The following is a 6139-nucleotide window of genomic DNA, read 5'->3' on the forward strand; positions in this document are numbered from 1 at the left end:
GCAGGAATAATTAAAGATTTAGTACGGTAAAGTTAAAGGTATTTATACTAAATATTACTAAAACAGATTTTAAATGATTTACTTTAATTTTGTCATTTTTATGCATAATTCTTTTTTTCAGGATTTAAAGGTGTTGTGTCCCCTTAATAAACAATTACGCCGAATAAACTTTATTCTCACCTAATATATCATTTGTTTTTTACAAATTACTAAAAAGCATAACATGTATTTTAATCGCTTTTTATATTTGTTAAAATATTTATTTTTAAAGTATTTAATTTTGTCAAGTTTGGATAAATTTTGTAAATAATGATTCAAAAACCAAGTGATGAACATAATTTTAAATATTTTTATGAAATGGTTTACAATAATTTTAGCGACATTTAGCTAAAAAAATGCTACCTAATTAACACTTAAAGTCTTTTCTGTAATATTAAGCATTCGATTGCTTCTAAGTTTTTACAATTTTTTTATTACAAAACTAAATCCAAGAAAAAATACATGACATTTAATTACATATTTATATCTAAGACGTAGCATAACTGCTGGGTAAGTTTGAATGTTGTCTGCTGCACAATCCTATAATAATCGCATGCATAAGTATTTCTAATCAGCTTGTACTTTTGGACCCAACTTTAAATTAAAAGTTAGTTAATAAATATTAACTAAAGAACTATTTATTCTGATAGTCAATCTGTTTTAGTACAAATAGTAAAAATAAGATTTTAAAAAATGTCATTTTCAACATTACAACAACTCAGGGTACATCATTTGAGATCAGAATTAAATAAAGAATGGGAGTGTATCAACAAACGGATATGGGTATGGTGCAAACAATTAAGTTTACAAACAATATAGATATCGACTTTATAAACTTCATTTATTGAATCTAAATCTATAAATCTACATACTACCCCAGTAGCAATAGAAAGCGTGTTACATAAGTGTTTCTTAATTATAGGAAAGCGTAATTTTATAATGATGGAAACGGGAATTTTTTTCTTAGTTAAGGTATTTTGTAATCATTTCGCACTTTTTTGTGTCATATTTTTTTAACAGTTCTGCAGAAAACGTAGAACGTATTTTAACTTTCGATCAAAAAATTGATCATTTTTGTATAAAGTGTGAACAAGCGTGACATACTTGTTCTAAAAGTTACAACTAAAGTATTTTAAAACTGTTTTAAACATCGTATAAAATCATAATTTTCTTTAAAAAAATGTCTTATAAAATTCTATAAATGTACTTTTATATATTTTCTGCTCCTATAATCGTCAAATATGGATAATTTATATGCGTTAGTTACAAAAATTTTACAAAATAATGATATAATCGAATAAAAAATATACAAATAGTATGATAAAAGTATGACAAAACTATGACAAACCATCATAATTTGTCTATATTTTGCTACGTCTTGTTCCAATTACGACAAAAACTTATAGTTCCCCAGCGGAAATAATAAATGTGAAAAACTGTAAAAATTTGTGGAAAAAAATGTGAAAAATAAAAATAATATGCTACCCGAATGGAAAAATTCATTGGTACAATAAGACAATCATACGTAGAACTTTATTGTATTTTAGTACATTCTTAGTTCTTTATTCTTTAGTACATTTCCTCGGTACCCACAAAGAGTAGTACAGTACAGATTTTCGCGGCGAAAAGTAATACAGTTCAGATTCTCCCCACGAAGACACCATACAAACCCTACAGAAAAATAATCCTACACCCTAAACAATAGAATATTTCAAAATATACCATTCTGGTAATGGCTTACACCAATAAGAAAGGCATTTTTATTTTTAATAAAGCCACAGAAGATCACCACAGAAGATGATTTCGAGTCTGGTTAAGTTGGAGAGACAAGGCACATTCACCCATTCTAACGCCCTGGTAGGGATGGGCGATACTGTATACAATGAACGTCGATACAAATGAATATCGATATATCGGATGGTCAATATCGATATTTTGTATCGATATTTTGCGTAGTAATACATCGGCGTATCGATACAGCCAAGGCAATATCGGTTTGTCGATACAAAAATCTTAAAATATATGTTAAACCATATTACTCCAAGCGCAGCAAGAATAAATAATAAATTTTAAGAAGCTAGTATTAATACATAGGTTATCTGATCCAAATACACGCGCGCTTTAGAAGTTCGTTAGAAGGGAGCTCGGCCAATCGAATATTGGAATCGAAATTCAACATCACTGTCTACCTTAGCCAAGCGGTATATGGTGATCGTCGCCACTTCTGTTCCTTCAGAACGATTGTTTTCAAAGACTGGAAGAATTATGACTCAAGATAGAAGTCGTCTGAGCCCTAAACACCTGCAGCATCTTCTATTTTTAGCATCATTGCCAAAAAAAGACTGGCACCTTTAAAAGGTTAATCTTAAAGAAAAATCATTATTTATTGAGTTTACAGAGGAAGAAAATAATTTTGTTAAACAAAAATTTAATATATTATTGATGTAAATTATAATTTAGCATGTAATTATCAGATGTTGATCATAAAATAATAAAGAAATAGTAGAAGGAATTTCCAAATTTTTAATTTTAGTTGATTTTAAAAAGAAAAAAATGTTTTTAAATTATTGTATCGATACATTCGATACAGGTAATATCGATATTCGGATGCCAATATATTGCACGTATCGATATTTAGTGCATTGATACATATCGATACGCAGTATCGATACTTTTTATAATATCGACAAGGAGTAATAAATGTTTTCTTAACACATGCATGGAAATTTCCATGCATCTAAAGTAAATGACAAGCTTCTTATTTCGAACGTGCGGGAGAGAATTGCCATTCCCTCCCGCTACTCAAAAATGCTTTAAAATTTTCAAAAACTTTCAAACAAAATTTTTTAAATTTTTAAAGTTTTAAAATTTTTCAAAATTCTTAATTTGAAATTCATGTCGTCGGTACCGGATTTCTAGCGAGCTCCGTTTGCCGGAATTTACCAATATTGAAAAATTTTAGCCTGTTTCTACTCGAAAACCCGGCAACGATTTTACCAGGACGGTGGAATAGGTGAATGTGCCTTGTCTCTCCAACTTAACCGGACTCGAAATCATCTTCTGTGATGATCTACTGTCGCTTTATTTAAAATAAAAATGCCTTTCTTATTAGTGTAAGCCATTACCAGAATGGTATATTTCGAAATATCCTATTGTTTAGGGTGTAGTATTATTTTTCTGTAGAGTTTGTACGATGTCTTCGTCGGGAGAATCTGAACTGTACTACTCTTCGCCGCAAGAATCTGAACTGTACTACTTTTCGCAACGAGAATCTGAACTGTACTACTCTTCGCCGCGAAAATCTGAACTGTACTACTCTTCGCCGCAAAAATCTGAACCGTACTACTCTTCGTAGGGACCGACGAATTAGTTTGCTACATTTTCACACTTTCACCTACGCCTGCGTGCGTCCGCGTATATTCGCGTACGTTTCCATATAATTCTGTATAAAATGTTCGAATCTTACAAGGAAAGGTACCCAACCCGAACTCACCGATTTTGATGATTTTCATATATGTTGTAGAACATAAAAAAGTAAGAGACACGTATTTTTTTTTATCGGCTAATTTTCACTTTTAAGGGGTAAAAACCTCCCCTAAAGTTAACCCCCAAAAAGCGTTTTTTTTAAATATCTCGGCTTAAAATTAATATTTTTCAATGAAACAAATTGGAGGTTATTTCTTACAAAAAGAGCAAGTATTTCATGGTGATTTGAAGAGTAAGGGTAGCATCCCCTAATTTTTAGGGGTTGAAAACATATATTTTTTGGCATAATTTTATAATAAAATTGTTTAAACCGACTAAAAAAAATTGGAAAAAATGTTTAAACATCCTTAATAACAAAATTTAGTTGACGTCTTTCGGTGTTTTCATAAATATTGTCCCTAAGGGGGTAAACCACCCCTAACACAAAATAACTGTAAATATGTAATTCAATACATAATATTTCGTAGAAAGTTTGTATATAGAGGTTTTCGAGGTCGCTGATTACAAATCTGTTATCAGATTTTGAAAATTCAAAATGGCGGAACCAATAGGACGGAAATATCGAAAAAAAATTTTATATAATAAAAAAGTTTTAAACGACTAAAAAAATTGGAAAAAATTTGTAAACATCTATAATAAACAAATTAAGTTTTTCGATTTTTTCATAGATACTACCCTTTAGGGGGTAAACCACCCCTAACACAAAATAACTATAAGTATACTTCAATCCATAATATTTTGTAGAAGGTTTGTATATAAGGGTTTTCGAGGTCGCTGATTACAAATCTGTGTCAGATTTTGAAAATTCAAAATGGCGGATCCAATATGGTGGACGGAAATATCGAAAAAAAATTTTAACTTTCAAAAAAACTTGTTTACAAATGTGTGATCTTTGTAGCCTGTACATGTGAACTAAAGAGCCTTAAACCCTAAACCCCTAAAGAACAAATAGGCTAAATGGTTGTGCATTTTAACCAAACGACTCCAAACCCCTAACCTCCAGACAAGCCGAAGGCCTATGCTTTACCGTAGACACGAGTATAGACATATTACCGATATTTTATTCTATCATTTTGTATGTAACAAATAACGTCTAGTTTTATGTTTCAATCAAAGATTATTTATTTTTCTGCTTTTATAAATTAGCATAATTTCAAAAGTAATTTCATAAATTATAAAGTATTTCATAAATTGCATAATTATATAATTTTATAAATTCAAAAAGTCCACACTTTTTTGCAAATGAAAAAACATAGGTTAATAAAATTAGTTTATCAAACTCTTTTGCGTTTTGTAATAAAATTTAATGTTGTCAAACTTGGGAGTTTTTCATTGTTACAATTATTTCGTAAGCCGAAAGTTTTTTAGATGAATTCTCGAAGTAATGATTATTGTATCTATAGTAAAATATTTACAGTCTGGAATTTCATAATAATACTATTTGCTACGATTTAATGAATTTATCAAAAAATCTAAATTTAATAATAAATATTATTCTAATTATTATTATTATTTTTCATTATCATTGCTATTATCAGTATTACTGTTATTATTGCTATTGCAATTATGCTTATTCTTCTTCTTATTATTATTATTATTATATTACTATGATAATTTTTGTTATTGGTAAAAATACATAAAAGAATATTAATACTCGAACTTCATTTGCAATTAAAGAACACGTTGTTATTGAAAGGGAATTTTATATGCATTCATTAGTTTAATGAATGTTATCGTACATTCAATGATAATTCCACAGATAAATGTCTTTCACTCATAAAAGTTCTTGACAATATGTGCGAATCAGTATGTTCTTTTTTTAGATTGTTTTCATCGAGTGTTTACCTCAGCTGCCTGTGTTATTTTTTAGGCAGTGAGTGAGTTTTGTAGGTATTCTAGTTCGATGCCGGAAAGTACGAATAGTACGTCTTTTTGTTTGTCAGTGGTATCATACAGTTGTAGAAAATTTTCTTTAGTGATTTTATATAGATTTACATTATTCAATTTCAAAGTGAATAAAAGTTGAATAAAACCAAAAATAGAGTTTTCCGAACATCAGAAAGTGGAACGAGAATTCTTCTCCAATGCATAAATTAATGATTTGATTCAATTTACATTCACTCGTTTTATTCTGGTAGAAATGTAGCAGTCGTGCCTTACATGCAAAAACACAGCTTGTATAAATTTTACCGCTTGTTTTCATTTTAGATTGAAAAATGAAAATTAATCCGTTAAACGTTCTAAACTTATTATTAGCATACTTTCAAGCGTTAAACATACCAGATAGTGTCACGAATTATCACGAAACAGAGTTGGCCGAAAAAATAAAAGAAATTTTAATAGATGCAACACATGATTTCAACGATATAGAAATGATTACTGATGACTCTTTGGATTTTCAAGAAGAGTATAAAGACCATAATGCGGAAATAATTGAAGATGAAGTGCAACATCATTTTCCTGATCCGGGTATAGCACCAACAAATCAATGTACAGCAGATAATGAAGAACTAGATTTTGAATACAAAAAAAGAGCTGTAGAATTTTGGAGAAGTAGCAAAACAAAGCAAAATTTAAGTCTCAAAACAGTGCAAAACAGATTCAAAAAAGTATC

The sequence above is a fragment of the Nasonia vitripennis genome (assembly GCF_009193385.2).
Source record: "Nasonia vitripennis strain AsymCx chromosome 2 unlocalized genomic scaffold, Nvit_psr_1.1 chr2_random0009, whole genome shotgun sequence".
Lineage (NCBI taxonomy): Eukaryota > Metazoa > Arthropoda > Insecta > Hymenoptera > Pteromalidae > Nasonia > Nasonia vitripennis.